The sequence below is a fragment of the Mastomys coucha genome, unplaced genomic scaffold (genome assembly GCF_008632895.1).
Source record: "Mastomys coucha isolate ucsf_1 unplaced genomic scaffold, UCSF_Mcou_1 pScaffold4, whole genome shotgun sequence".
NCBI classification, from domain to species: domain Eukaryota; kingdom Metazoa; phylum Chordata; class Mammalia; order Rodentia; family Muridae; genus Mastomys; species Mastomys coucha.
Window position 1 is genome coordinate 46,102,150 of NW_022196910.1, and position 17,621 is coordinate 46,119,770.

At 44.3% G+C, this 17,621-nt stretch overlaps 1 long non-coding RNA gene across 1 annotated transcript in view; it reads right to left on the reverse strand.

The window, feature by feature from the left end:
• LOC116076330 overlaps positions 1 to 17,621 on the reverse strand; it is a 23,781-nt gene that overhangs the window by 2,483 nt on the left and 3,677 nt on the right. The window contains exon 2 of the long non-coding RNA XR_004112904.1: positions 15,582 to 15,811. This is a non-coding gene — a long non-coding RNA (uncharacterized LOC116076330). The remainder of the gene's footprint in view (positions 1 to 15,581; positions 15,812 to 17,621) is intronic.

The window sequence follows — 17,621 nt, forward strand, 5'->3', positions numbered from 1 at the left end:
TTCTACACCCCCCCAGTCTGTTTTACACCCCCAGTCTATTCTACACCCCCAGTCTGTTCTACACCACAAGTCTATTCTACAAACCCACATTCTGTTCTACACCCCCAGTCTGTTCTACACCCCCAGTCTGTTCTACACCCCTAGTCTATTCTACAAACCCACATTCTGTTCTACAGCCTCAGAAAGTATGTGGCTTCCTTTTCTACTTTTGTTACTTTTAAAAACTGAATTCATGGGGTAGGCGCACATGTGGACAGTAGAGGACAGAGTGTGGGTGTTGGTTTCTCCTTCTACTGTGTGTGTATTCCAGGTTTTGAACTCAGACCCTCAAGACAATAGGCAATGCCTTTGCTCACTGGGCCACATCACTGTCCCCAAACCTGCAGCCTCTCACTTTAATAGTTCCCATGCAGAGAAGCCCCAAAGGTCACCATACCCTCAATTATCCCATTTTTCTGAGCATCTGGACAACTACACAGATTTAAGCACAGGCTGCCATGCAAGGATGTCTAGAAATCATGCTCATTGTTGTTCTCTTTCTTTTCAGCACTTCCTGACCTTTCCCCTAGTGGGCAGAAGTATTCACTTTGTTATGCTTTGGGCCGGTCCTGAGAGGTGGCCCAGTGGCAGGTTCCCATATATCTGCCCACATGACTCTCTCCCACTGGAAAGTTCTGAGCCCATCAATACTGCTCCTTTTTCTATAGTCACAGATGTTTCCAGAGCCTGCTTTCCACCTCTGGAAAGAGAAGGCTGTCTTTGACCCTCCGAGGGTAGCAAGAATGAAGAAACCCAGCAGTAGCAGGGGAGTGGAGTCCTGTGGGAGTGGGAGAAGTTAATGCCTAGCCTGGCAAATAGTATATCCAAATGACAACCAAAAAGATCGGAGCTCCAGGTTCAGTGAGAGACCTTGTCTTGGGAGAAAGAGAGAACAGGTAATAGAAGAAAACTTTTGTGTGTGGATTTGTAGATTGTTGCCCTCCACACACATATGGATGGTGGGGGAGGGGGAAGCCCACATGTGCACATATGAACACCCCAATAGAAAAATGGAGATGAGAGGACCCACCAAAAAGAAACACACATACCTTAATAAATACCCAAAGATTTTGCAAAGATGCTTGCTAAACAGATTGGGATCCAGGGGTGCCACAGAGGATCCTGAGGCAGGGCGGTGCTGTGTACCTAACAACCACTCCTTTGTTTGATCTTTACAACGACTCAGTGGAGTCTCTGGGCGGTTCATGGACGAGGGAGCCCTTGGGTGCTTCTGACCTTGACCAATAGGCTATACTATCTCACAACTCCACATGCTTAAGAGAGGACAAACAAGGGGGCTGGAGAGATGGCTCAGTGGGTAAGAGCACTGACTGCTCTTCCGAAAGTCCTGAGTTCAATTCCCAGCAACCACATGATGGCTCACAACCATCTGTACAGCTACAGTGTACTCAAATATATAATGTGTATATATATATATATATATATATATATATATATATACATTATATACATATATATACATATATATATAATAAATTAGTAAATCTTTAACAAACAAGATATACATCCTTGAATATTCTATTGCCCAAACTATAGCTGTCCTTCTTGCACATTCTATTTTGAAGAACTAGGAAAGCTATGTTTTCAACTGGAACTTAAAAATCTTGAAAAATGGGCTGGTGAGATGGCTCAGTGGGAAAGAGCACCGACTGCTCTTCAGAAGGTCATGAGTTCAAATCCCAGCAACCACATGGTGGCTCACAACCACCTGTTATGAGATTTGACCACCTTTTCTGGTGCGTCTGAAGACAGCTACAGTGTACTTACATATAATAAATAAATAAATCTTAAAAAAAAATCTTGAAAAAGCTAGGTGTATTTCCCCTATTCTGGGTGCTAAAATAAAATTAAAAAATATAAAAAGAGGTGGTTTATGACTGTGTTTCTGAAGTTGGCTAATACATTTATTTAATGCATATTTATGCCCGGCAAATTCTCTTTGGCCAATCAAATACAAGCTTGAGACTTAGGAATGATCCCTTGAGGAACCACCAATAGCCTTGCTTGGGACTTAACTCCCTTTGAGGACATAGGGTGACATCAGTTACTTTTTTACTCATTGAATGATTGACAGACTCCGGGATATTATGGCTTGAAATCCCCGGAAACCAAGCCGGAAGACATGGCTCACACGGAGGCAAGAGGAACATGGAGAAAGTGCTGTTCTCCTGGCTTCCAAGAGGAAGAGCACAGAACCAGAATCACTGGCCGGGCAGAACGGTCAAAGGCCACTCCCACTCATGATGTGACCCGCCTCTACCACCCAAGCCCCACCTCCTAACAGCTGCACTCCCTCGCCAAATAGCATTGCTGTCTGGGAATATGCTTTCAAAACAAGAGCCTGTGCAGGAGTTTCAAGTTCAAACCCTAACTCCTATGACTCCTTATCCTCAGAAAATTGGCCTCTGCTCCTTCCTCGGGGAACCCCAAGAAATCCTGGGGTGCAGCTAGCTTGTGAAAAGATTTAAGAAAGAACAGATAGACCCTTCATTAGCGATCAAGTCCTCTCCTACCCAGGTGGAGCTGCTGGACAATTTCCTTTCCATATTGTTAGGGCTGGTTTTGGCCATCATCAGCTTGACGGGCTGTAGATCCACCACGGAGACCAACCTCTAGGCGTGCCTGCAAGGGATTCTCTAGACTAGGTTAAGTGAGGAGGGAAGGCCCACCCTAAAAGTGTGTGGCACCATTCTCTTAGCTGGAGTCTTGGAGTGAATAAAAAGGAGAAAGCCAGCTGAGCAGGAGCCATCTTGCCCTTTGCTCCCTAACTGCGGACACAATACAGGCAGCTTCGTCCCAGTGACTGACTGTCCCCTCCTACTGCGTGGTTAGACAAGCCAGCCCTTCCTTCCTTATGATCCTTTGGCCAACGGTATTTTTTTATCATAGCAACAACAACAACAACAACAACAAAAACTAAGATACAGACCATAAACAAGAAGAGAACTCCTATGACTCCTCAATACAATACAGTTGACCCCTCATTTCAATACAGTTAATGTAACGCAATGAACTATCTAAGCAAACTGACAGGGTCTCGAGGTTAGTGTGATTTTAGGAGGCTCAGAGTATTTTCAAATTAGGACCTCCAATTCAGTTTTCCCTGTGCCTGTAAAGCAACAGATTTCTGCACCATTTAAAAGAAAGAAAAAAAAGTTAGTGTGAGCTGCCAACAGCTGGCTGACAACCTCCAGCACTGGGTAAAGCTGGAGCCGGTCCAGATTTTGCATAAGGAGTTCATTTTGGGTTAGTCAAAAAAGGGAAGGAGTTGGCCCAGATCCTGTTGCACAAATTCAGGAACAAGGAGTTGTGATTCTCTTTAGAAATCGCTGGAAGGTGGCTCTCAAGTCTGTTTGCCAAAGCACAGTTTGACGTCCATTTGTTTCCCTGTTAGGAGCAAGAAGCGCTGTTCACCGTTCACCATCCAGGATTTCCCTCTGACAAGCCACCAGCTGATGCAGCTGTGAAACTCCATAAGGCCAATTCCCTCTCTCTCTAACTTTTTTATAAAGATCTATTATTTCTTCAGACTACATTATTGAACTTCTTTTTTCAAAGTATATAAACTAAATGTTTTCCCATAGAATATTATTTTTCAGCATCACTGTTTTTGAAAAATTAATAACTAGAATGTATAATCATGTACTATATATATATGTATATAAATACACATATATATAATACATAGCTATACTACTGTGTATTTTCTACTACAAATAATTTTGAAATGAATCCCTGTGTATATACTTGTCAAATTATCTCTTGTATTAATCATCTTGTATGCGTGTGTGTGTGTGTGTGTGTGTGTGTGTGTGTGAGTGCAAGCATTCACCTACCATGGTCTACAGTGGAGGTCTGAGAACAACTTTCGGTATCGGCCCTCACCTTCCACTTTGAGATGTGGTCTCTTGTCTGTTATGGCATACACCAGGCTAACTGGTCCCTGGGCATCTGGGCCTGCTCCACCTTCTATTTCACCCTACAAGTGTTGGGATTACAGGTGCACACTGCCGCATCTGGCTGCAGCGGGGTTCTGGGGATCTGAACTCAGGCTTGTCATGCAGGTTCTCACCCACAGAGCCCCTCCCCAGGGCTGTCTCCATGATAAATTTCTCTTTTTAAAAAAGATTTATTTATTCATATATATATGAATTCACATATATATATGAGTACACTGTAGCTGTACAGATGGTTGTGAGCCATCATGTGGTTGCTGGGAATTGAATTCAGGACCTCTGCTCGCTCCGGCCCAAAGATGTATTTATTATTATATGTGAGTACACTGTAGCTGTCTTCAGACACACCAGAAGAGGGCATCAGATCTCATTATGGGTGGTTGTGAGCCACCATGTGGTTGTTGGGAATTGAACTCAGGACCTTTGGAAGAGCAGTCAGTGCTCTTACCCCTGCATCATCTCGCCAGCCTCATGATACATTTCTATGCACAGACCTTGCCCAGTGAAGTCACGTCCCTGCTTTCAAGACCTTCCTTGCCCACGACCAGAATAACTGTTTGTACATGGACTCCCTAGCTTTGTCCGCGAGCACATTCCCTTACTGTTCTTGTAAAAACAGCTTCCCTTTTTGGTTTGTGTCCACTTGAAAGCCAAAATATCGCTTTATTTCTTCTGGTTACTGACAAGAAAGTTGAACATATTTTTTTTCCATTTTTTAAAATAAAATTTTATTACATTACATGCGTGTAAGCACGCTTGTGCTCTAGTGTATACATAGAGGTAAAGGGATAACTTGCAGGAGTCAGTTCTCCTGCCTTCTGGTTCCCAGTGATTGATCTCAAGACCACATTCTTGGCAGAAAGAGCCTTTTCCTACCGAGCTGTCTTGCTGGCCCCCACCTGGTTTTTAACTGGGCTCCAGTGCTCTGAACTCTGACCTTCATGCTTTCATAGCAAGTACTTTATTTACCAAGCCATCTCTCAAGCCCTTGCATTGTTTTTCAATGTTTGAAAGTAACCATGATATTAATGAGATTGTCTAGGCCTTCCAAGCCCATCTTTTTCCTTTGTTGGTGAGTCTAGTGTAGTGGTCTCTTAAAAAACAAACAAACAAACAAAAACTGCTGAGTCACCGCTTTAGCCTCAAATGGGCCTGACTCTTATACCTGCAGGCATGTATGCATGTATGTGTGTGTAAGATACCGATAGGTGTGTTTGTCTACATGTGTGCACTTGTGTCAAGACAGGTTGATGTAGCTTCTTGTGTTCCCAGGGGGCTGCAGATGCAGAGGGAGCCCTTGCTGTGGGCAGGCTTGTGAAAGTTCTTCACTCCTTGGGGATACCTTGTCTCTTCCGTAAGCTCTGAGACCTTCATGTCAGTAGCAGCCTGTCTTTTGCTTCTTAGCCCCATACTTTCTTTTTCAGGAGAAGGGTGTTGGGTTTCTTTCTCTGTGGTATCTGAAGGCTGGCCTGGGACTCCTGGATACCCGCTGTGGTTCTATCCCAGAGATCCTCTGTATATATGGGTCTATCCCAGAGATCCTCCTTTTAGTGTTTATTCATGGGTTTCCTTTTCCAGGGATTCCTCTAGGAGTCTGCAGCTTTACCCTTATGAAGTGTAGCTAAGATGAACTCCTTCCAGAGTTGTCGGTCAGGGGGGCACCCATGGTGAGGTGGTGGCCTTTGGAGTCAAAGCAGAGCTCAATTGGAGTTCAGGCTTTGCAGTGTAGTCACTGTGTGAACTTAGGTCACTGTCTTAGGGTTTTCATTGTTATGAAGAGACACTGTGACCAACAAAACTCTTACAAAGACAAACCTTTAACTGGGGCTGGCTTACAGAGGTTCAGTCTGGTGCCATCGTGGAGGGAAGCATGGTAGCATCCAGGCAGACGTGGTGATCTAGAAGGAATTAATATCACTGAGAACTTGGTCGTCTTCCTTATAAAATGATGTCTGTCAATCTAGTCTGTAGTCCAACTCTCAACAATGGTCGGCAGCAACTGTGAATGGAAGTCCAAGGATCGAGCAGCTGCTCAGTCCCACAAGGCAAGCAGGCGAAGAAGAGAACCATATTTTCAAACTGTGAGTGTGTCTCTATGTGTGTGTGTGTGTTCTTTTTGGTGTATTGTCTCTCACCTCCATTTTTCAATTGGGGGTACTTGTATTTTTCTCCAGATCTTACCACACATAAAGACAACACCATCCAGACTGGGTCTCAGGGAACTTTACTGCCCTGTCAGACGTTAATAGGCATGCTGAGAGAGAACGAGTTCTCATGGTCAGATTTAACACATCATTTCCTAAACTTAATTGACCATCAAAACCATTTTTTTTATCACAGAACACCCATTAGCGTCCTTCAGCACACTGGTGTTCTGAGCAGTAACATGGGAGAAAATGTGGGCACTAATAATTTATAGGCTACACATGTGAAGTGTTCTTCTCATTTCTCTTCTATTCTGCCTGACGTTTCTTCATAGTTTTCATTTCCGTCTCTGAGGCTCATGAGTATTGCCTTTGCAGCACAGCATTGTAGGAGTAGGGACCCTAGACTCAAATTTATTTGCTTTGAGTCCTGGTACTGCCATTGGCTGGGGCTTTTGGGAAATTAACCTTTTCCTACCTCTGTGTCATCTTTCAGAAGATGGGAGGGAGAGCCATGTTTGACAGCATGTCACATGATTGGTTGTGCTGAAGGTGATGGTCTGTCACCCTCTGGATGATATAGAAAGTCTCCATGCCTGCTCACATTTTCTTTGTTGATTCCTATCTTGATTATGAAATAAAGACTTTATATTTCTCCTCCGGTGCTTAGCCAATTTTTTTAACACTGTCTATTGATTAATGTTCATATTATATTATATTATATTATTCTAGATTATTTTGTCTTCTCAGTCTGTCCTAAAACCAAAATCCCTTTGTTCCTTCTCATTTTTGTTTACCTGAATCACAGCTGATCTGCCTCTTGTACTTGCCCTCGCCCCCAGTCATTTGGTAGGGCTAAGGAACCCAGAGTGGTATGCAGGGACCTCCCTGAGGTAAACGGCAAATAGCAACCCTGCAGATCTTGATGTCACCCCTCTGTGCTCTCTACAAACCCGCATGCTAGTGAGACTTATGTTTCAGGTCTAGCCTGAGGAACCACTCAAGAATATTAGAACCTATTGCCAGTCACTGTGTCAGAAAAGAATTGCTGTCCACCAACTCCACATGCTCAGAAGTCAGTTTCCTTGTGGAAACCTTGCTAAAGGTTGAAATGACTCCAGGAAACTCTTCTTTGCCAGTATCGAGAGTGAGAAGCGAAGGTTCTAGAGGTCACTTTCTGGTCACGGTCAGATGTACCTCTGAGAGGCAAGCGCAAGGGATGGAGAAGAGGAGGCTGGTAACAAACGAGTGAAAAGTGTCTGAGGTCTTGATTGGCCTCCAGGGCAATGCCAAGCCACAGTAGGGGCAGCTGGTCAAGGTGCTGTGCTTAGTCTTCCAAAGCCAACAGCTCCACTCTCTCCCAGACATGGAGGGAAGAAAGAATGGCTTCTCATTATACAGTGATTCTAAAAGCTTTGTTGCAGAAAGCAGTAGGAAAATATAATGCAGAGGAAAACAAAAATAAAATCTACATAAGGCGAGACATGAACGGTTTCTGCAGAGGGCTCAGCAGTAAGAGACGGCCTTCTTATTTCCTTCAATTAATAAAGCCAAACAGGAAATGAACAGAGGAAATTCAGGAAGTCAGGGGCCCCAGTGGAATGCAGACAGACAGGCTGGAGGAGGGTTCACCTACTCAGACCTGAGGCTCTGGGCACATAGGGGGTGAGTCCAATAAACGTGACGGATGACTCACCAGTATAGGAGCGGGTAATAGATCTGGAGAGCAACTTCCAGAGAAAGACACAGACAATCAGAGAGCACGCTGTTGCTTTTGAACGAAAAGGGGTAGCTCACTGTCTGTGGTTAGAAAGACAACCGCTCTTGGGTATGTCAGTGATAAAAGCCACATGGAGAAGGCTGAGGGAAAGTGAGCTGGTCAACATTTTACATTGCCTTCAGCCTTCTGGGGGCCTGAGAAAACCTCTAACTACGGCCCCTAATATAGCGAGCTGTCTCTCAGTATCCCTGAGAGACCGTATCCCAGATCACTCCTACACCCCTAAACTAGTGGTTGTTTAGACATCTTATGTAATAAGATGACAAAGTGCTTGGATTTAATGTAAGCACATCCTCCTCTATTAATTTAGCCATCCCAGATTACTTAAAATACAAATGTAATGTGAACTCTACATAAATAGCAACTGTACTATCATGTTTAGGGACTCATTAAAAAATCTGTATGTGCTCACAAGCACTCTTTTTTCCTGAACATTTTACCTGCAAAGTGGTTGACCCTACAGATGTCTAGCTGCATCTCAAAAGGCCTTGATGGAAGCAGGTATTAAAAGGGACCTGCAGGTTCTGGGTAAAGAGTCCTTAAAGAGAACTCAGCAGCCAGCACCTGTACCATAATCCTGATCAATTTCAGATCCCCGGGCTTAAGCACTGTGGTCTCCCAGTAAGTCTTAGATTTGTGAGTGGAAAGTGAAGGGATGCATGGGAGTTGGGGCAGAAGAAGAAAGCATACCAAACCCAGTTTTGCAAGAGAGCTCTGCATCCACACAAGCTACTACCCATGGTTACTGGTGCAGGCTTGCACATCTGGGTTTTGGAATGTCAAATGTGGACAGAAAATCACATTCTTCCCCATTGACACTCTCAAGATTGGCAAGTTCATTTCTGAAGAGATGCCCTCCCAAGCCAGAGGTCAGGTGCACATGATCCATGAGTACCAGACATGATGTTCATAGGCTGAGAATAGATTCACAACACCACCTAGAAAAGTCTCAATGGTTTTCACTTTCAAGGTCCAGGCTCCACTCAAGATAGGTCACCTACTATCTCTGATTTACATACTTAGTGTAGGCATTGTGAAGAAGGAAAATCCATATGACATTCATATTCCCAACACCATGATTTTCTAAACAAACACCAAAGGAGACCTGAACCAGAATCAAATTTCAGAATGCCCAACCCTGCTCACCAGAGACAGTACATTTTAAAGGCCCAATATGAAGGCATGAAGAAAGAATGGCATTTCCAGATCTGCCAGGAACACTAAGAAGATGGTTTTGCTGTCCAGCAGAATCTCAGTTTTGGATCATAGCTAGCTGCAAGGGATCCTGGGAGATTCCAATACTATGTAGTATTTGATAGAAAGGATGATTGTTGATATAAAATACCTCAGTCCTAATGTCTTGAGATATCTAAATATCCACAAGACCTCTATGGTGTGTGAACTTGACCCTCTGCACTTAGAACTGCCTGGCTTTGCCATTGTTAATAGCAGATACAGGCTCAACTTGTTGTGTGGTAGAGTAAGTATAGATCTGAACTAGAATAGTCCTACTATATAGTAGCCATTTCCCACACATCTTAGAGGATCAGAGACCTGTGGACATACCACTAGGATGAAATTCTCCTGTGACTTGATCTGGAATACCAGGCTACAGCCAATAAGCACATAAACCAGAAAAGGCATCTCACGCACATCAGAGAATCCATGGCCCCCATTCATTTGTACCCTTTAAAGACCAGGAAGGCCTGTCGGCTTGAGCTCAGGGCAGATCTGTTCAGCGTTCCATGTAAGCACACTAACCATTCTTATCTCATGACTTCATGGCTATGCTGTATCAGGAAGATGTCAGGAACGAGCTAAAAATTCATCTGACAAGGGCTTGGAATACATGATAGCCAATAATCAGTTTATAGGTCAGAGAGGTAGTGTCAAGTCAAGCAAGAAGTCATAAGAGCAGGTATGAGTGCAAGGTGCCTGGACAGTCTACAAAGCCCGTCTGTCTAGGCAGGTGGTAGTTGGTTTTCAAAGATGCTTCATCTCAGGCTAGTGAGATGGCTCAATGGGTAAGAGCACTGAGTGCTCTTCTGAAGGTCCTGAGTTCAAATCCCAGCAACTACATGGTGGCTCACAACCACCCATAATGAGATCTGACTCCCTCTTCTGGTGTGTCTGAAGACAGCTACAGTGTACTTATGTATAATAATAATAATAATAATAATAATAATAATAATAATAATAATAATAATAAAAAATACATCTTTGAGCCAGAGTGAGCAGAGGTCCTAAAATTCAATTCCCAGCAACCACATGAAGGCTCACAACCGTCTTACAGCTACAGTGTACTCACATACATAAAATAAATAAATAAATCTTTAAAAAAAAAAAAAAAAAAAGATGCTTCATCTCTTTAAGAAGTCAGGATGATGTGAGTCTCCCAGAGTCAAGAGCCATCTGGTGTTATACCAGTTTGGACTTTCCAAGGTGGATCTATTGAGGGTTCTCACTGCTGTGGTCCGGAGCAATGTGACCCACCAGGAGAAACACAAAGGACTCTCAGAGTATGGGCTGGTGAAAGTGAGAAGCTAGAACCACCTGCTGCCCTAGACCATAGGTCTGTCCAAGTGAATTTGAATTTGTCATTGAAAATGATACAAATTGATATTTCTTGATGTCATTGAAACAATGTTGGAATGTTCTCTGTGAAGCCCTGCTCCCAAGAGCACTGCAGTTAGACTTAACAGCTCAAGAAGGCTCTCATGAGATATGTGATTGTCAACCTGCCTGACACCATCTAGAAATGCTTAGTTATTTGGCAGAACTCTGAGGAGCCTTCCACTTACAACCCCACCACTAGCAGCATTGGTCATATTTCAAACAATAACCCCTAAATATGATGGCTCTCCAAAGTGAAATTTTGTTACGTACGTTACCTTCCTTACCTAATAGAGCTGCTCTGTCCTGCACCTCCCTGGAGTTATGGATGCCTCAGCTGTTTTCAGTTTTACCACCTCTGGGTCACTGATGAGCTAACCTCCCATGAGCCCTCACTGTGCAGGTTCCTTCATGTGATCAGTACGTTTGGGCCAAAAACAGCTCAAGATTTCCTGGAAGGATGTAGTAACCCATTGTTCTGTCTTTTAAAAACTTTGGTTAATTATTCACTTTTTCATATTTTTCTTTTGAATCCAAGGGTAAATCTAGCTTACATGGGTGTCTTCTGGCTTCCACAGCCTCTCTTGCCTGAGAGTTTTGAAGCTTCACACTGAACCCTTAATTACTCCTCCCCTGGCTCTGCCTTCCTTCCCTTTGTCCTGGGAAAGAGGTCATGGTAGGGAACAGGCAGCCCCTCGCCTGGTGGAAAGCCTGCCTAATCTACTACAACCCATTAGTCTTAACTGGGGCTTTCAATTAAAATCACCCAGAGAACTTTGAAAAGTACCAAATGCCTGTTTTTTCCCCTCCCAGCAATTAAATCAAGAACTCTCATGGGGAAGACCCAAGGCTGATATATTTTTAACTCTGCTGGTAGCAGAGGATTCTAATGGGCATCCACCGTTAAGTATACTGTGAGCTATGGTAACCCGGGAGCCACTGGTGCAGTCAAATGTCAGCTCACACGGTGAGGTCACTGAAGAATACACACAAGATTCTCCAAGCCTGTTACTCAAGTTCACTCACTCACGGCTTCTTGCCTACTTGGCCTCTCCCCAGTCTGAGGCAGAGCTTCCCTTATCAAAGCAACTCCTCAGATCCTAGAGCTGTCCTCTGCCCCTTTGGTGAGCTCCCACACACATCTCTTAGGTGTCAGCACTTAAGTTACTATCACTCATTCAGAAAACAGAACTTTGCTTCTTGCTTTGAGTTAATCATTTCCTATTTTTTCCAAGGTGATTCAGAAACCCAGAGCTCACTGACAGAGTGTGGGCAGCTGTGTGGGCCTGCAAAACCACCTCCCAGCTCCAAAACACGGCAGGGCATGCTTAGTAAGGCAGCAAGGAAACTCGGTTTCTATCCAATCATGAGAGAAAAAATGCAAGAGGCCTGCTTCCTAAAACCACCATTTGATTGATTGAGGATCTGAGCAGTGCTCAAACTCGAAATCGGTTCTAGCCATTCAAGCCTCGTTTGTCAATCGTCTGCTGGGAAACGTCTACACGTTCATTTTCAAAGCAGTGGGTTGGAGCGTGTTGTTGCATATAGGAACCACATCAGTAGCCACGCCGGGAATAAGAAGTGTGGCTACACAAAGAACCCACGCAACTTTTCTGTCTCCTGGCCAACTGAAGCCGCACATCAGAAGTAGGAGCAAGTGGAAACCTCCACTTTCTAAGAATTATCACCTTCTGGGGTTGTTTGTACCCTTGCCAATCAGCATAAACTCACTCATTTATTCACTCTCCACTTACTCAATAGACATTTCCTTGGACATCAACTATGTGGCAGGTGCTGTGCTACCAGCCAGGGCTGGACTGATACATAAAGAAGCACGAGCTCCCAAGATCTACAGTCGGCTGTCAATCACATGCACAGATAACAACCTTCCGGAGAGCCTGGGTCTTCCCTGCTTTGCCTTTCTCCTGTCTCTTTGGCTAAACTCTCATCAGACCTTTAGGTCTTGAGTAAAGTGTCACTTCATCCAAAATCCTTTCTTGACATATACAGTGGGCATTGGATGCCTTTCATGGTTCCACAGTGCTGCAAGCTCATTGTAGGAGTTCATTTAGCTACTTGTTTTTCAGCAACCTCTGGCTAGACAGTGACCTAAGGACAATGGTCTCCTCATGTCTATCTCTGATGACCACTAATCCTTGAATGCTACAGGGACTCAATCGGACATGTCCAACCCGAGATCCACAGGCCACAGGCAACTAACCACCTGCGACCCTGGCGAGCAACGAGGCAGCCCGGTACAAAATAACAAACATGAAACATTATACATTTTTGTTCAGTCACCGGATTGTCTGACTCTCTTTTGGGGACTCTGTGGAGAGTCATCAATTGTGAGAACATCAATTTCCCACAGCCAAACTATTGGCTGCACCTGCTTGAATGGACAACCGAGCAAATGGTGGCAATATTCAAAGTCAGTAGCAGAGGGAAGACACCCAAAGACTCCACCTAGGAGATATGACTACTAATCAAAATCACAACTGGAAAGCCTGAGTTATCCAGGCCTGGGATGGCTGGAGGGCAGAGAGACATTGCAAGCAGGAGGCATGAGGAAGAACATGAAAGACAGAGGGCTGCCAAGCAGGCTGTATTGATAACGCAAAGCATGATGGAATGAATGAGGGTCACACCAGCAACAGCGGCTGGATGGGATGGGGCGGGTCCTCCCGTCTTCCCTTGTATCCATGGAAATAAAACCTGTAGATGGGGGAGGTGGGCAGGGGAGGCTCCAGAGCTGGTCTCCTCAGAACTCATGCTTCTAACATGCGTAAGTGACACTGGACTACTGCGTCCAGTCCCCAGGCTGAATACCCTTCCATGAGCCATTGCCCAGTTCTGTAAGATCCCACATTGGGTCTCCTCTACAGGGAAGCTTTCAGTCAATTGTGTGTGTGTGTGTGTGTGTGTGTGTGTGTGTGTGTGTGTGTGTGTGTGTGGCAGAGGTTAACAACATCTGGTGTCTTTCTCTACCACTCTCCACCATGTCGAGACAGAGGTTCACATTACACCTAGAGCTCATCAACTGAAAAGTAATAATGGCCCAGCAAGCAGCCTCTATCCCAGATCTCCAGCACTAGGATTCCAGGTGTGTGCCTTCATGCCTTGCTTTTTACATGTCTGATGAGGACATAAATTGAGATCCTTGTGTTTTCCTACATTTACCTTTGTAGCCATGTCTCCATGCCCTCATCCAGGTCTCTGTGTTAATGATGCCCTTATCACAAATAGGGTGTACACCTCCCTCCCTTTGATAGGCTCAGGCTTCCCAAAATCAGCCGGCCTTCCTCAGCTTCTGCACTTTTGATGACATCATATCACCCAGCTTTTTTCTCGCCATGCTGTCATTTGAAATGTTAATTTTAGCAATTTCATCAGTGGCTGTCAAGGAAATCAATATCCCACTTGGGCTAATCCCAGACCTTAGAGAAAAGCAGCTCTGTGACCCATTTTATTTTCTGATAGACTATCACCTGAGAGGGTTTAGTCACTGGCTAATGCAATCCATGGCCACTCTCAGCGTTCTGTCTCTGTGCCAGGCACTGATACAGCCTGGAAACTGAAGATGTACAAGATGTGTCTTACTCTAAAGTGATTACTGACTTGTGGAGCAAGTTCTAGGCATGGAAATTGCTCATGAGGTGGGTAGGGCCGAGACTACCCTGAACCTGGGTGTCTTGATATGTGGTCCCTCTGCCAACGACATCACCATGACCTGGAAGCTGATCTGATAAGTGCGTCCTTGGGCTCTTCTGACAACCCTGCTGTATTGGAAGCTGTTCCTGCACAATTGATTTAGCATCCTTCCAGGGGTGTTGGCTGGGATAGGGGAGAGGAAGAATCTCTAGTCTGCACCACACATTATTCCCAGCCTCTTTCTCTTTCTTCTTCCATGGAACTAGTAACATAAACAGGACATATCAAATCCAGAGCGACAGTCCCCAAGATGAAGTAAAGCACTATCACAGAAGGACTGACCACACCAGACACCCTCTGCTTAGAACCACAGAGATGCTTCTTGAAGATTAGCGTGGTGCAGACCACACTACTCGGAACCCTTTCAGTGCGCAAGAAATCACAGAGGCTAATATTACCATCGCCTACAGTTTTACCCCTGCTGCCGAGGAGAAAAATAAATAACAAAATAACAGCATCAGCTTGAATACTCAAATCGAAGGGACTTTGGAGCTGTCTCAGTGTTCCAGAGTGGAAATGAGATGAGCGGAGGCAATAAAATGGGGGCCAGATCACAGCCTTAGCCCGTGAGTCCTATGACCCTGTGACTACTTTAAGTAAATTAAAGCTTTCTCTCTGGAGTTCAAGGAAAATGGATCCTGCCCCTGGAAGACCTCTCAGAACTCCTGGCCACTGGGTTTGTTTTGTTTTTTGTTTTTGGCTTCCTGCCACCTGTCATTAGTGACCTATTTTCCCTGCTGTGAGCTCAGCCATGTCGAAGGCCCCTGAATCAGCAATCAGCAGTTTCTCCTCCACTTTGCTGGCTCCAGGCTGGTGAAAATGACACCAGCGTCACAGAGCCACAGAGCATGCCACCACCAACGCTCTCCTGTCCCCTAGGGGAGGGGGAGAGCACGTGATCCTTATAAAGACATCTGCTTTGACCTGAGGCTGCCTTGGAGAGCCCAGCTGTCATGCCTCCTCCAGATAAACCGCTGAACCTGGGATTATTTTAGCTGAATAAGTAATCAGAACTAAAAATAGTCCTAAACTGCCTGGGCTTTGTTTAAACCCTGCCCAGGTGGGAGAGATAAGTTTTCTTAATATAATCTAATTACAAAAGCATATTTTAAAAGACTTTATTCCAAAATGCAAAAATAATTTTACAACACGCCTATTTGGAATATGGTGCCTGGTTAATCTGGCTCTCTGAAAAGAGAAGATGCCGTCATTTGAATTGCATACGTAGTTGAGATTACCACTTGTTAAAAGCAACCAGGAATTGTGCTTAAACCTTCTAGGGATAGATTCAAACATAAATCCACGTGGGAAAATTACCTATTGCTTTAAAAAGCTACAAAAGCGAGCTTGCAGCCTGGTCGATTAGTCCGGGAGCCAGGTTCCACAAGAGGGCGCTGTCTTGGTCCGTCCTCATCCTCCACGGCTTCTTGCTTTGTCCCTTTGCAGTGTGCTTCGGAGAGAGAAGGCTCAGTGTCCTGCAGATGGCTGCTTCTGTAAGCAGGTTCTGAAGACGTCAAGCCAATGCTGTCTATGCAGCGTCAGAAAGGCTAGTGTGAAAGACGAAGAATCAAACAAACCATTAAAAACCAAAGGTAAAACGACAAACCGCATCTACCTTGACTTTTCTGCATGGGTGTCACAGGGTGCACATTTTGTGACCTTCTGGTGATATGGAATGATAAAGAGATATAAAAGTGCGGTCTTTATAGACGCAGAAGCAGCTGTGGCGGCAAACCAACAGCTGCATCTGGCAGGGTCCGGGCGCGTTCATCTTCACAACAATTTCTTCCTCCCTCTAGATGCACAGCCCCACCCAAGAGTGCACCTGGCAGCCCCTCTGGGGCCATTTCTTCCTGCTCTGAGCTTTGTTTCTATCTCTTCTTTTCTGGCTCAAAAGTTACAATGAGCACCTACTCAAAGTCATTCAGAAAAGATGGACCAGCTTAGCTAGGAAGCAAATTGACCCTGTTGTGTCTGGATTCTAGAGAGGCAGAACAAAGACTTGAGATGCTAGATGAATCAAGTTATTCATTCGGGATCATTAAGCACACAACAGGCAACAGAGCCCGGAGAAGGCCTCTCTTCTGTCTCAACACACTCCCTTGTACTTAGACTCAGCCTCAAGGGCTGCTCAAACCCCACCATGTGAAGCATCTCAGCTCTCTGAGATTCAGCCTTCCCATCTGAAAGCATAAGATAACAAAATAGCAACCCCAGCACTTCTTATCCTGGGCACTTTTGAGAGTTGTTTTTATTATTTGTATATGTGTTTATTTGAGTATATCTGTGTTATGAGTGTACAGGTTCCCACAGAGGCCAGAAGAGGGCACCTGTAGGATCTTCTTGGAGCTAGAGTTAGAGGGATTGAAAGCCACTGGACTCGGGTGCTGGGAGGTGAACTCAGATCCTCTAGAAGAGCAGGAAGTGATCTTAACTCCTAAGCCATTTCTCAAGCCACCTTCCTTTGGCATTTTGAGAAAGGTCTAGCTTATGTAGCCTAAGCTGGCTTCCAACTTGAGACCCTCTTGTTACTACCTCCTGAGTGCTGGAGTTACTCCTGTGTTTGGTTTGCTACATTGACTGTTCTGAGCTAAAATAATAACATATTTTCTTGCTCATACATTCCTGTCCTGGAATAATGTAAACATAGTATCCATTCCTAGGGCTACAGAAGCATTAATAGAGAGACAGGGAACTCTGAGTTAGATTCAGTCTGAATTCTTACTGTTGTTACTATTAATTCATCTTTCAGGCACAAGGATATTAAGTTTACTCTGGCAGACACTCCCTGGCAAGCAATTTGGGAGTTCTTGAAAAGATACTTATTACAGAATTCAGAATGTTAACTATCCTATAAAGACACATTTAATTGTGTAATTAATTATTGTGCATTCATTAAAATGATGTAGAAAAACTCAAAATAAGGCCAAGGAAAGGAACTGACAGAGAGGGGAAAAGATCAACACATGTCATAGACTGTCACTAAAATGAATGCAGTGTGCATAATACAAAATGTATACTAACGCTAACCCTGACCCTGAGGAATCCAGAATAGACGCTAGTCAACAAATGTATTAATGAACTAGGCAAGCTGTGATAATAGAGGCTTTAATTTCATAATTTGGGAGGTTTATTTTTTATTTTTTCTAAAATAAACATATTTATTGTGGGTACTAAGAAAAATATATAAGTCTGGACATGATGGCACATGCCTTTAATCCCAACACTCAGGCAGAGACAGGAGGATCACTATGGATTTGAGGCCAACCACATCTGTATAGCCAGTTCCAGGTAAAGTATGGCCTCATAATGAAGCTCTTTCAAAGAAGAAGAAGAAGAAGAAGAAGAAGAAGAAGA